The sequence below is a fragment of the Phyllobates terribilis genome, unplaced genomic scaffold (assembly GCF_046119375.1).
Source record: "Phyllobates terribilis strain yellow unplaced genomic scaffold, ASM4611937v1 Scaffold_4__5_contigs__length_816908805, whole genome shotgun sequence".
Taxonomy (NCBI): Eukaryota; Metazoa; Chordata; class Amphibia; order Anura; family Dendrobatidae; genus Phyllobates; species Phyllobates terribilis.
The window spans coordinates 485,915,151-485,930,900 of NW_027362764.1; positions in this window are offsets into that span (position 1 = coordinate 485,915,151).

Genomic DNA, 15,750 nt, shown 5'->3' on the forward strand with positions numbered 1-15,750 from the left:
TCGGTGGACACAGCCACCTTCATCAGGTGTGACAAGCAGCAAACAATTGATCCTTATATACATTTGACTAGGTATACAATTACTTAAAAGGGGCGGGGCCAGATACAGAGTAATACCTCTATATTAACCCCTTGAGTTCATATATGCTCAATAGAGTAAAAAGGATTGTTATAAAATAATGCCTAATGAAGCATATAGGGTTCTTATAAAAAGGATTCGCTGTAAAAAAACAACAACTTGTGAATCCTATAATCTTAATACTTCATAGGATATATTGTCATCTACCACCCTATATTTTAGATTATATAAAAAAATAATAATAATTTTTACATACAACATAAAACAATGCATAAATATAAAGTATAAAATTACAATCAGTTTCTATCATTATAATTAGGAAAAGTAGACGAAGAAAGGAAAGGGAAAAAAAAGAGAAAAAAAAAAAAATAAAAAAAAAAAATTTTTTTTCTTTTTTCTTTAAATTCTCTCCCCCTTCTCTCTCTCTCCTCCCTCCTCCCCTCCCTCTCTCCTTTCCCCTCTTCCCTCCTTCTCTCTCTCCTCCCCCCTCCTCCTCCATATAAAAGATATATATAATAAATTTGCTAAAATATGAAAACAATTATTTAAAAAGTTGTCTTCTCTATATTAAGGTTCAAACCTTCAGGAGACAAGGTTCCCATTTTGAAAATCCAATAATTTTCACGTGTAATGAGACGATTTAGTCTATCAGGGTGTGTATCAACTATATGATCAATGATAGTTAGTTTTAGGTTATTAGGATTTTTTTGATGTTCTTTTAAGAAATGATTAGAAACACTATGTAGGGGAAAGCCGTTTCTAATATTTTGGCGATGTTTATTTAATCTGGAGTGCATTTCCTGGATAGTGCGGCCAATGTATTGCAGGCCGCAGGTGCACTGGAGCAGATAGATCACATATGAGGACTGACATGTAAGTCTAAAGCGAATGGGATATATCTCTCCAGTGACCGCAGAGACGAATGTTTTGGCTCCGTTATCAATGGATTGACAGCATAAGCATTTAGGGACATTACATTTATAACATCCATTATTGCTAATAGGAACTGAATGGTTCGGTCTTCTACCAATTGTTGTATTGCTAGGGGCTATATAGTTTCCTAGATTTTTACTCCTCCGATATATGACATGAGGAAATTCCGGTAAATGACCAGTTAATATTGGATCATTACTTAAAATGAACCAGTATTTTTTTAATAAACTGGATAACACTTGCGTAGGTTTACCATAGGTAGTAATCAGATTTAAACTGAAATCGCTGTATGGCTCTTGGCTGGTATTCTTGGATTTGTTGATACACAGGTTCTGTGATAGGGATCTAGTTTTGGAGAAAGCATCCTCTAATAATTTCCGGGGGTATCCCTTAGCTCTAAAACGTTTTTGTAAAACCTTAGATTCCAGAAAAAAATCCGAATCATGTGTACAATTTTTTCTGACACGCCAATATTGACCGTATGGAATATTTCTAATCCAGCTGGGATCCATTTATTGTCCCTTTCCCCCTGTTGGGGTGCGGTAGAGCTGCCTTTAACTTATTGTTCTTTCACCTGTGGGAGGAATTTAATTAGAATCACTACCCTGGTTTTCCAAGCTGCGCTGCCCTAACCCCTCCGGAACACTGCCGGGGGTGTTGGTGAAGCTGGGCGTCCATCTCGGCGTTACATGCAACTAACCTGACCACGTGATCCACCACCGAGAGATCAGGATCTGTGAACGCCGCTGGAAATAGATGACAGCCACCAACAGAGCGGAGCTTGTGGAGCTTTACACTGGGGTTGTGCAGAGGTGCACAACTTCATAAGGTTAGTAGCCATCCTCACACCCCTCTAACAATTGCAATACTGAGTCACCCATTGCGCCTTGTTCTCTCCTCTCTTTACATACATTATGGTCAGAACCTTCTGCGTCTGGTCCTGGATCCGACTCATAAAGATTCTGGGCATCAGTGCAGATCATTTCCTCGTCTGGATTCACAGAAGCGCTGGAGTCGACCTCTGATTCCCAGGCTATAGTATGAGTAAACAGCTCTGCAGACTCAACCATCTGTTCTACCTCATACTCAGACGGGCAGCTGGAGATTTGGGAGCTGTGAGGAAGCAAGTGCGATTGGGGTGACATCTTTGAGGACTGGAGTATTTGTGATGTTGAAGTTGATGTAGAGGAAAGCCCACTTAAAGGAGCACTTGATATCCGTTGAAGCACCTGCTGTTTTTGTGCCTCATCTGGAATTTGTAGCGATTGGCATGGCCGTAAGAAAGGGATCTTATCATATTGTCTGCTAAAAGAAGTAGACATTTTAGTTTGGCTGGAAGATGGTCTTTCTTCTGCAGATGTTACTGTTGCCTTAACACCTACCCCACGGACACAACCTTTTTTCCCCTTCCCAACACGCCTATTTCCCTTTCCACCAGCAGCAGGCCTTTTTCCACTCATTTTGGTGGTTAACTAATTCACAACTCTGGAGTTGTTTGCACAAAAAAACAATGGATGGGAACCGAGCAGAGCTGAGTGGCCAAACTGTGGTATTAGGCCAAAACTATTGGCTGGGTTAGATGCAGAAAAAAATTATATTCAATTTGCAACCTGATGGAGGTCAGTATAGATGGACTAATAGAACAAGTCCCACACACAGCTAGAAGCCCAAATATTTTTTCAGAGGTAGATGCAGAAAAAAAAATATTCACTTTGCAACCTGATGGAGGTCAGTATAGATGGACTAATAGAGAAAGTCCCACACACTGCTAGAAGGCCAAATATTTTTTCAGAGCTAGATGCAGACAAAAAATTATTTTGAATTTGCAACCTGATGGAGGTCAGTATAGGTGGACTAATAGAACAAGTCCCACACACTGCTAGAAGGCCAAATATTTTTTCAGAGCTAGATGCAGAAAAAAATTATATTCAGTTTGCAACCTGATGGAGGTCAGTATAGATGGACTAATAGAGAAAGTCCCACACACTGCTAGAAGGCCAAATATTTTTTCAGAGCTAGATGCAGAAAAAAATTATATTCAGTTTGCAACCTGATGGAGGTCTGTATAGATGGATTAATAGAACAAGTCCCACACACAGCTAGAAGCCCAATATTTTTTCAGAGGTAGATGCATAAAAAAATATATTCAGTTTGCAACCTGATGGAGGTCAGTATAGATGGACTAATACAACAAGTCTCACACACAGCTAGAAGTCCAATATTTTTTCAGAGCTAGATGCAGAAAAAAATTATATTCAATTTGCAACCTGATGGAGGTCAGTATAGATGTAGTAATAGAACAAGTCCCACACACAGCTAGAAGCCCAAATATTTTTTCAGAGCTAGATGCAGATAAAAATTATTTTTAATTTGCAACCTGATGGAGGTCAGTATAGATGGACGAATAGAGAAAGTCCCACACACTGCTAGAAGGCCAAATATTTTTTCAGAGCTAGATGCAGAAAAAAATTATATTCAGTTTGCAACCTGATGGAGGTCAGTATAGATGGACTAATAGAGAAAGTCCCACACACTGCGAGAATGCCAAATATTTTTTCAGAGCTAGATGCAGAAAAAAATTATATTCAGTTTGCAACCTGATGGAGGTCTGTATAGATGGATTAATAGAACAAGTCCCACACACAGCTAGAAGCCCAATATTTTTTCAGAGGTAGATGCAGAAAAAAATATATTCAGTTTGCAACCTGATGGAGGTCAGTATAGATGGACTAATACAACAAGTCCCACACACAGCTAGAAGCCCAATATTTTTTCAGAGCTAGCTGCAGAAAAAAATTATATTCAATTTGCAACCTGATGGAGGTCAGTATAGATGGAGTAATAGAATAAGTCCCACACACAGCTAGAAGCCCAAATATTTTTTCAGAGCTAGATGCAGATAAAAATTATTTTTAATTTGCAACCTGATGGAGGTCAATATAGATGGACTAATAGAGAAAGTCCCACACACTGCTAGAAGGCCAAATATTTTTTCAGAGCTAGATGCAGAAAAAAATTATATTCAGTTTGCAACCTGATGGAGGTCTGTATAGATGGATTAATAGAACAAGTCCCACACACAGCTAGAAGCCCAATATTTTTTCAGAGGTAGATGCAGAAAAAAATATATTCAGTTTGCAACCTGATGGAGGTCAGTATAGATGGACTAATACAACAAGACCCACACACAGCTAGAAGCCCAATATTTTTTCAGAGCTAGATGCAGAAAAAAATTATATTCAATTTGCAACCTGATGGAGGTCAGTATAGATGGACTAATAGAACAAGTCCCACACACAGCTAGAAGCCCAAATATTTTTTCAGAGGTAGATGCAGAAAAAAATTATTTTCAGTTTGCAACGTGATGGAGGTCTGTATAGATGGATTAATAGAACAAGTCCCACACACAGCTACAAGCCCAATATTTTTTCAGAGGTAGATGCAGAAAAAAATATATTCAGTTTGCAACCTGATGGAGGTCAGTATAGATGGACTAATAGAGAAAGTCCCACACACTGCTAGAAGGCCAAATATTTTTTCAGAGCTAGATGCAGAAAAAAATTATATTCAATTTGCAACCTGATGGAGGTCAGTATAGATGGACTAATAGAATGATGCTATGCCCAAAAGATTTTACTTGACTAGGTGCAGTAAAAAAATTGGTATTCTATACACAGGTGGTATATCTTGCAACACAGATAGGCTACTCCACTGACTAACACACTCTGCAATAGGCCAAAAAGGATTAGCTTTGCTAGATTCAGCCAAATGCTGTGAAAAAAACTTGCACAGCACTGGCACAGACCTGCCTGGCAAAAACTGATAGGAACTGATGTAACCTAGTCCTGAAAAGGACTCCAATTACAATTAGTCTTTACTCCCACAACCTATCTATTTAAGAGCACAGACCTGCCTGATAAAAGTCGTAGGAAATGCTGTAACCTAGTCCTTAAAAGGACTGCAATCACAACTATTCCCTACTCCCAAGCTATCTGTAGATTTGTGCGAAAATTGGCTTGAAATTAACAAGGCATAGCACACACAGCAACAGCGGTGCCGTCTAACACGCAGCTGCAGCAGTGAGAAAATGGTGGCGACGGGGAAAATGGCTTGGTCTTATAGGGCAAGGACATGTGACATACACTGCCAATGACACATGCCCTTGCTTGTGTGAAAAAAAGCACTTCGATTCGTGTGTGCGCTGCTGATAGGCTGACAGATTGCACCTCCCCACTGTAAATGCGGGAAAGAGAAAAAAAAATGGATATCTTCATTATTCCTGCAGAGATCTATCCCCTGCCCCTCCCCCCACCCCGCTGTACACTCAAACTGCGTATTAACATTAATTTTCATCATTACTGAGAAAAAATCCAGTTATGATTTTGGTGCACGAACAGTTATCGAACATAACCTCGAACAGCCGAATTTTTCTCAAATCGTTCGTGTTCGCCGAACGGCTCGAACACCGCCCAAAACAGCTCGAATTTGAGATTGGCGAACAGTTAGAGTAGAACAACGCTCATCTCTAATTATAACCAACAAAGGTTTGTTAATTATACACATGATGCAGTAAAAGGCATTGCAGAACAATTGGGTCCAACTTCCACAATGGCCTGGCAGAATTGAATGGCGCTTGATATGATACTAGCAGAAAAAGGTGGTTTATGGAAAATGTTTGGAGCTTACTGTTTTACTTTTATCCCTAATAATACAGCCCAGGAAACTAGTATAACTAAAGCCCTGGAGGGCTGGATATCCCTGTCAGGGGAGCTAGCGGAAAATTCAGGAATAAGTGATCCATTTGCAAACCTTTTGGAAGGATGGTTCAGCAAATGGAGTGAACTAATTGCCTCACTGCTAATGTCTCCCTACATGATGGCAGCCATATTGGTGACCTGGGGATGTTGTTGTGTACCTTGCATAAGAGGACTTCTCCAGAGATTGATGAACATCACTAAGACTAAAATCATGTACAGGATGAGAAACCATTTGAGAGACTTATCAGTACGACATTCCCTTTTGATGTTTTGTTCATGATGTATTTGTGTACCTTTCTGCAGGAGTGATTGAATGCTATGGCTAAGCTATATTTTAGCTTGGGTTCAGAGTCAGTATATATCTGGAATCATACATACAGTTTTTGTAGCAGTTTTTTTTAGCAAACACAGGAGTGGATGCAAAAGCAAAATAGCATCAGTATTTCCTTCAATCACGTCCTACTCTTTTGGATCCACTCTTGCCTTTGGCTTAAAAAACTACAAATAAAAACTGCATCTGTGATTCCAGCCAAACATCTCATTTAGACGTTTTCTTTTTCTAGCAATCTTGCAGTGTTTGTTATGTAAAAATGCGGTGTTAAAATGTTGCACACTTTATTTTTTATGAAATCAATACTGTTTTTTCAAAATTTTTCATTACTATTTACTTAGGTCGGATCTCATAGAAATGTAGCAATACATTTTCTATCTGTGCAAATACTGAATGTGTAAAATGACTCCAAAACAGAACTGTTTAGTTACTGTATGAGTTTCTATATAAATAACGGTGTTTGATTACATGCTTCTGAATTTATTACAGTGCCAGCTATGTGCAAGCTATGGAACATGATCTTTCCAGTTTTCTGAGCTCTTTTACTCTCCTCAGTTAGGATGTGAATACGTGCAACTGCAATTCAGCATAAATATGAAGAGAGTGTCTCAGAGATCGTTAGAGTTGATATGTGACCTAGAAGTCAAAGTTCACTTAACATTTCCAGTTCAGTGACCCAATAGCACCCTTTCCTGATTATGCTGAATGTGAAACTTTTTGTTACGAATCATTTAATATTGTCAGTTACTTAGTTTCCTATAGTTTTGTTGTGTATTTCAGTATTTCATTTTTTTTTGCTTTGGTACATTACTGAAGGATATGACAAATAGATATTTGGAGATTACCCATGCAACACATATATTTTGCTGATTCATACAACATTGGAATTTGTCTTGATCAAGTTAAACTTGCTACATAAACATACTTTAAGTTTTAAGACATTATGATCAGTGTAGTATTCATATTTAGTAGAGATGATGCACCAATCGATCTGCGGAGGACTGACTTTGAGTCAAATTTCCTCAAATTTACAAGTCTCCATAAATTTGAACCCTTTGGGACTAGACTCACAAGGATCACCAAAAAACAAAATGCCCATTGCCATTTCACACTATGCTGAAGACTTAGACTGTGTGCCCACGATGCGGTTTTTAGGCTTTTCCACGGCATTATTTCTGCCGCGGAAACGCTTAAAAAATGCTTGCTGCAAGGTCTGTAATGTTCCCCAATGATAATCCGCATGTGCTGTGCACATGTTGCGGAAATTTCCGCTGTGAATTATCTTTGTGGAAAAATCCGCAGCACTACCATTAATTTTGCGGAATCCCGGCGAAATCGCCGCCATTGACTTGCATTAAATCACATAATATCCCCATGACTACATGTACACACGCGGATATTATGCGATTCAATGCTCGGATGGTACCTGGGTCTGGAGAAGAGGAGACTCTCCTCCAGACCCGGGTACCATAGTACCTGTAGTAAAAAAAGAATTAAAATAAAAAAAAACCTTATACTCACCTTTCCGGTGCTGCTGTTTCTTGGCTTCCGGCGGTGGTCTGCAAGGACCTTCCATGATGTCATTTAATCATCTGGTCGCGTGACCATCTCATGACTAAATGATGTAATGGAAGGTCCTTTTTAGAGCACCATGAGCCACCGAAGATACCGGACGCATCGCTGAGGAGACCGGGGGCCATCTGAAGGTGAGCATAATGTTTTTTTTTTTATTTTTTAACATTTCTATTCTTTTTTTTACTATTGATGTTGCATTTGCAGGATCATAACTTGGTCACACAACATAAATCCATGCCGTTTGCATGGATTTATATTGTGTGACCAAGTTGTCAAGCACTTTTCCAAGTGATGCTAAAATCGCTTGGAAAAGCGCTTGACAACCAGCATGCGAAATCGCATGTTAAAAACGCGTGACAAACGCTTCTACCAGGAAGAAAAAATGCATGTAAAATCCACATGCGTTTTTTCTGCCAGGGAGATGCAGAAACGCTCAGGAAAAATTCTGGGCTTTTCTGCTTTGTGGGCACATAGCCTTAGACAGCGGGCTAATGATTTCATACGCTGCTGCCTGGGTTTCTCCTTTATGCCCTGCAGATATCACATCACATGGTCTAGCAAAGCCAACCAAAGGAGCAATCACAGTCAATATAAAAGATGAGTGCTGTTCAGCCAGTAACATTTTAGGTTTTTATAGCATAGGGATAGCAGGTCAGAGCACACAGCTCATTCCACATGGAGATAAAAAAAAAGGCCTAATCTGATTGTGTTGTACTATTACAGAGCTCAACCATATTGAAAAGAGGGAGTGGTAGTTTGTCTGTTAATAATAATCCAAAGATTCGAGTGATAGGGAAGTTCTGTACCTGCATTGTCTTCCATTGCGACTGTGAATTGATCTGTTGCCTGTTGGCAAATAGAACCCCCAACTAAAGCTCTATAAAACTTAACTTTTAATAATTAAATCCTTATTATAATAGTAATTTATATTAAAATACCAATATAGGAGCAGGTGGTGAGGACTATCAGGATTATTCAATTGGCGTAACTTATGTATCCAATAGTTATCCTATCTATTTCCATTATCTTATGCTTGTGGCCGCGGACCACTTATTGCACTATTCCCCACCTGTCCTATTGTAAACTAAAATTATAGCCTCCCCGACATGTTTCGCCTAACCGGCGTCATCAGCCTCGACGTAGAGGCTTTATACAGTAATATTTCTCATGAATTAGGTGTCACAGCTGTATCTTACTTACCACTAAATCTAAGCACTTTAAAGCACATAATGAATTTTTGCTGTCACTTTTATCATTTACTTTAACACAACTTTTTTACCTTTGATGGTGCCTTCTATCAACAGATAAGGGGCACCGCCATGGGTACATCATGTGCACCAAGTTTTGCAAATCTTTTTCTAGGATGGTGGGAGGACACATTAGTTTTTAATGAAGATTTGAGTTTTTTCACTAGTCACATCTTATTTTGGGGAAGATACATAGATGATGTATTGATTCTGTGGGAAGGAGACATTAAAATATTTGAAGATTTTGTAGCCGTCCTGAACAAAAATAAGATTGGAATGCTTTTCACCTATGAGGTAGCGTTGAACAGGATCAATTTTTTGGATTTGACTATTTCTATAGATGGAGAAGGTAACCTCCTTACAGATATATATAGAAAGCCCACGGCCACCAATAATCTCCTCCATTGGAAAAGTTGGCATCCACTGTCCTTAAAGGCATACATAAGTTACGCCAATTGAATAATCCTGATAGTCCTCACCACCTGCTCCTATATTGTTATTTTAATATAAATTACTACTATAATAAGGATTTAATTATTAAAAGTTAAGTTTTATAGAGCTTTAGTTGGGGGTTCTATTTGCCAACAGGCAATATGTTAATGATTTAAATTGCCCCTACGCTGTCTCTGGCTGAACAGTGTTGGCCTGTGAATTGATCTGTGACACTGACAGATATCTCATTGCAAGATTCGTCATTTTTTTGACTGTGCAGCATCTTCCGCTGCCACTGTCACTAGACAACATGCCCAGCCATACATCTCCTAGCTGCCCATTGTGTGTTATCATGCTAGACTGTACTGATGTTGCCATGGCTGATGTTGCTGGCCCAAAACTGCCAAACATCTCCTAGTTGAGAAGCCATTACTTCAGTACATTCAAAATAGCACACCCGTTTTTGCTCCCAAAGTAAAGGGATATTTTTTGACTACTTGTGAACAAACTATGCTCTTACTTTATTGGCTTTGTTCCCCTGAGTATTCTTTTTTTTTTTAAATCCACCTTAGGCCATGTGCACACGTTGAGAATTTGGTGAATTTTTTAACTCAGTATTTGTAAGCCAAAACCAGGAGTGGGTAAAAATGCAGAAGTGGACACGTGTTTCTATTATACTATTCTTCTGACTGTTCCACTCCTGGTTTTGGCTTATGCGGCACCCCTGAGGGTTCGGTCACCACAGAGGTGTTGCATCTCAGCCAGAGATGTGGCAGCTCACTCTCAGGTAAGGAAGGAGTACAGCTCAGTACCCTAACACCTGCATCCAACACACACCACTCCAGGCCAGCAGGAGGGGCAAGATGCCTCTGCTTCTTGCTGAGCCCCGTTCCTGGCTGGAGTGGGGGGAACCCAGAGAGGGGGAACCACATAATGGGTGTGGGTGGAGGAAGTAGTTAAAAGGGATCACATAGAAGGAAGATATAAGTAGAGAAGCCATCTTAGAAAGTGAGTTCAGTCAGAGGAGGAAAGTGACAGGAGCAGAGGCTCTGCAGGAGCTCTGCTCCAGAAGCGGGCCTAAATCAGGGAGACCTGAGGTTGAAGAGAAGGAGAGGAGAGGGAGTAGGAAGGCTCCAGGAACCAGAAGAAAGGACCCTAGGGGTACGGGCAGTGCGAGAGGCCACCCGTATGCCCGAATCTACCGGGAGGTGGAGGGGTCAGGCTGCATAAAGGGAATCGGTCCCTCAGCTAGCGGAAGACTGTACGTCTTAACTAGAAACCGGAGGCTGCAGTATTTCATGTCCTGTAGCCAACAGTCCATACCAGTCTCTCCAGGAAGGTAGCTATATAGGACCCAGGGGACGGAACAGACGTCGCCCGCCAAGGCCCGCAGGTACTGGACTGGGACACTTGGCATGAGGTTCAGGGAGACAGCCAGAGAGAAGACACAGAAGGGGGTCCTGCTATGTACTCCGGAGTTACCTGGGGGTGGACTGAGCCCCTCACTGAATAAACGCAGCACGGCACGGGAAGTGACTTTGATGTCTGTAACTTGGACTGCAATAACCGTGAGTAAAGAGCCTGAGGACTGCACTTCTTTGCCTATGTGTTTCTTGCTGCGCCATCAACCCCTGCACTGCAACACCCAGCGCAACCAACATCATCCACACTGCCCTGGAGCTAGCTCTTCCTGTGGAAAACCACACCATCCCTGCTGCAGTGACTAGAGATGAGCGGTGTTCGACTCGAACTGTTCGCCAATCTCAAATTCGAGCTGTTTTGGGCGGTGTTTGAGCCGTTCGGCAAACACGAACAATTTGGAAATAATTCGGCTGTTCGAGGTTATGTTCGATAACTGTTCGTGCTCCAAAATCATAAATGGATTTTTTCTCAGTAATGCTGAAAATTAATGTTAATACGCAGTTTGAGTGTGCAGTGGGGCGGGGGAGGGGCAGGGGATGGAGTCTCTGCATAAATAATGAAGATCTTCATTTTTTTTTCTCTTTCCCGCATTTACAGTGGGGAGGTGCAATCTGTCAGCCTAATAGAAGCGCACACACGGAGCGAACTGTTTTTTTTCCCACAAGCAAGGGCATGTGTCATTGGCAGTGTATGTCACATGTCCTTGCCCTATAAGACCCAGCCATTTTCCACGTAGCCACCATTTTCTCACTGCTGCAGCTGCGTGTTAGACGGCTCCGCTGTTGCTGTGTGCGCTATACTTTGAGTGTTAATTTCAAGCCAATTTTCGCACAAATCTACAGATAGCTTGGGAGTAGGGAATAGTTGTGTTTGCAGTCCTTTTGAGGACTAGGTTACATCATTTCCTATGACTTTTATCAGGCAGGTCTGTGCTCTTAAATAGATAGGTTGGGAGTAAAGACTAATTGTAATTGCAGTCCTTTTGAGGGCTAGGTTACATCAGTTCCTATCACTTTTTTCCAGGCAGGTTTGTGCCAGTGCTGTGCAAGTTTTTTTCACAGAATTTGACTAAATCTAGCTAAGCAAATCCTTTTTGGCCTCTTGCAGTGTGTGTTAGTCAGTGGAGTAGCCTATCTGTGTTGCAAGCTACACCACCTGTGTATAGAATACAAATTTTTTTACTGCACTTAGCCAAGTGAAACCTTTTGGGCATAGCATCATTCTATTAGTCCATCTATACTAACCTCCACCAGGTTTCAAATTCAAAATAATTTTTATCTGCATCTAGCTCTGAAAAAATATTTGGGCTTGTAGCAGTGTATGGGACTTGTTCTATTAGTACATCTATACTAAACTCCACCAGGTTGCAAATTCAAAATAATTTTTATCTGCATCTAGCTCTGAAAAAATATTTGGGCTTGAGCTTGTAGCAGTGTGTGGGACTTGTTCTATTAGTCCATCTATACTAACCTCCACCAGGTTGCAAACTCAAAATAATTTTTATCTGCATCTAGCTCTGAAAAAATATTTGGGCTTGGGCTTGTAGCAGTGTGTGGGACTTGTTCTATTAGCCCATCTATACTAACCTCCACCAGGTTGCAAATTCAAAATAATTTTTATCTGCATCTAGCTCTGAAAACATATTTGGGCTTGGGCTTGTAGCAGTGTGTGGGACTTGGTCTATTAGTCCATCTAGACTAACCTCCACCACCTGTGTATGTAATAAAATTGTTTTGCTGCATCTAACCCAGCCAATACTTTTGGGCTAATACCACAGTTTGGCCACTCAGCTCTGCTTGGTTCCCATCCATTGTTTTTTGTGCAAACAACTCCAGAGTTGTCAATTAGTTAACCACCAGAATGAGTGGAAAAAGGCCTGCTGCTGGTGGAAAGGAGAATAGGCGTGTTGGGAAGGGAAAAAAAGGTTGTGTCCATGGGGTAGGTGTTAAAGCAACAGTAACATCTGCAGATGAAAGACCATCTTCCAGCCAAACTAAGATGTCTACTTCTTTTAGCGGACAATGTGATAAGATCCCTTTCTTACGGCCACCCCAATCGCTACAAATTCCAAATGAGGCACAAAAACAGAAGGTGCTTCAACGGATATCAAGTGCTCCTTTAAGTGGGCTCTCCTCTACATCAACTTCAACATCACAAATACTCCAGTCCTCAGAGGTGTCACCCCAATCGCACTTGCTTCCTCACAGCTCCCAAGTCTCCTGCTGCCCGTCTGAGTATGGGGTAGAACAGATGGTTGAGTCTGCAGAGCTGTTTACTCATACTATAGCCTGGGAATCAGAAGTCGGCTCCAGAGCTTCTGTGTTTCAACACGAGGAAATGATCTGCAATGATGCCCAGAATCTTTATGAGTCGGATCCAGGACCAGACGCAGAAGGTTCTGACCATAATGTAGACCCTCGTTCCCAAACTGTAACTCCTGTTGGAGGAGACAATGAGGAAGACGATGATGAGACTCAAATACCTGATTGGAGCGACAACTTTAGTTTTTTGTCAGGGCAGGAAGAGGTTGGCTCTGAGGACGACGGGTGTGATAACACACAGGGTGTTGATGACGAGGTTAGAGATCCCACTTACTGTCAACCCACAGTCAGCCAGTCGATGAGGTCAGCAGAGGAGGTGGAGGAGGATGCTAGTGACGACGAGGTCAGGTTGCGCCTTCCTGGACAGAGACGTAGTACTGGAAGCACGTCAACAACTGCATCCTCAAACACAACTCTGCCTCTCACCACAAGTCGTGGTGGCTCTTCAGGTCGCATGGGTGCTAAGCCTTGCATAGCCTGGGCATTTTTTCAGGTCGATAATGATCACCCAACTCGTGTTATCTGTAACATTTGTCAGCAAAAGCTAAGGAGAGGCCAAAAAATACATAGTTTGAGTACTTCATGCTTGAACCGGCACATGGATATGAAGCATAAGTTGCAGTGGGAAGCTCACTGTGCTACAATGCGCCTAGCCGGCCGGGCCAACCACCGTCTGCCACATCTTGTGCATCCATGGCCTCTTCATCCTCTGTGACTGGGGGGACAGCAGTCACACCTGTTTTGGGACGCAGACCTGCCACCTCTTTACCCGCAACAAACAGTGTAATTGGCAGGTCATCATTTTCTTTTTCGCTGTCCGACGTCGATAGCACCACCTTTGGATCAAGGCAACCTAACATGTCCGCCTGCATCTTCCTCACAGACCGGCAGTTTGCCGGGGACAGCCTTCTCAACCCAGTCTAAGCACAACAACCAGCCCTTGGTCCCTCAGATGTGGACAAGTAAAAGACCATTTCCTCCTAGCCATGAGAAAGCTAAGAGGTTGAATTTCACCATCTGCAAACTCTTGGCTACAGAAATGCTGCCTTTCCGCCTGGTGGGCACAGAGGATTTTCGAGACCTTATGTCCATCGCAGTGCCGCAGTACCAGATGCCCAGTCGGCACTACTTCTCAAAGAAAGGTGTGCTTGCGCTCCACCAGCATGTCGCACACAACATCACCGCTTCTTTGAGAAACTCTGTGTGTGACAGGGTGCATTTCACCACAGACACTTGGAAGAGTAGGCATGGACAGGGGAGTTACATTTCGCTGACTGGGCACTGGGTAACTATGGTGACAGCAGGACAAGGGGCTGCTGTCCAAGTCTTGCCGTTCCAACGAGTTGTGCGTCAATCCTCTTTATCTCGAAGTTCCTCCACTGCTTCTGCCTCCTCAACCTCCTCTCAGTCCTCCACCTGCACCCAAAGCCTGTCTGATCATGCTACAAGCTTTCTAACTGCGCAGAAGGGATTCTGCACACCACCTTACTATGCTGGCAGCAGGGCTCAACATCATCAGGCGGTTTTTACTTTGAAATGTCTGGGAAATGTGAGTCACACAGCTGAGGAGTTGTGGTCAGCTCTGGAGAACCAGTTTCATGAATGGTTGTCTCCACTGGACCTGAAACCAGGGAAGGCCGTGTGCGACAATGCTGCAAACCTGGGTGCGGCCCTTCGCCGGTGCAATGTCACACACGTGCCTTGTATGGCTCACGTGTTGAACCTGGTTGTCCAGCAATTTTTAGCCCACTATCCCGGACTAGATGGCCTTCTGCAGAGGGCACGATCGCTGTGTGCTCACTTCCGCCATTCGCATCCCGCTGCTCAGAGACTTACATCTCTACAGAAGTCGTTGGGCCTGCCACTTCACAGGCTAAAATGCGATGTGCCTACCCGGTGGAATTCAACTCTGCACATGTTGCAGCAACTGTGGCAGCACCAACAAAGCCCTGGTGCAATACGTTCTGACGTATAGCCTGGGCCAACGAGATCCAGAGGTGGGGCAAATCACGCTGGAGGAGTGGTCTCAGATCAGGGACCTATGCACCCTTCTGCACAGTTTTCAAATGGCAACGAAGATGTTTAGTGCTGACGATGCCATTATCAGCATGACTATTCCGGTGATTTACATGCTGGAGCACATGTTAAACAGAATTTGGAGTTAGGTGGTGGCACAAGAGGAGGTGGAGGAAGTAGAGGAGGAGGAGTTGTATGCAGAAGGGCTAACATCTGCAAGGTCCAGACGGTCGGCAGCACCAAGGCGGCAGGCATGTGAGGGTGGGGGAGATGGTTTTACCAGGGCACATGGTAGCATCCAAACTAGTGAGGAAGGTGCAGGAGCCTAGGAAGAAGTGGAGGATGTACTGGTGGAAGACTCATCAGATGAGGGAGACCTTGATCACATTTCTGTTGTGCGAGGTTGGGGGGAGAGGGCAGAGGAAGGAAGCATGATTGTTACCTCGCCACCAACACAACAGGGACTTGGTGCTCCTGGATGCGCAAGACACATGAGTGCCTTCTTGCTGCACTACCTGCAACATGACCCTCGAATTGTCAGAATTCGAAATAATCCTGACTACTGGGTTGACACACTGTTAGATCCCAGGTACAAAAGCAAATTTGCAGAAATTATTCCTGCCATAGAAAGAGATGCA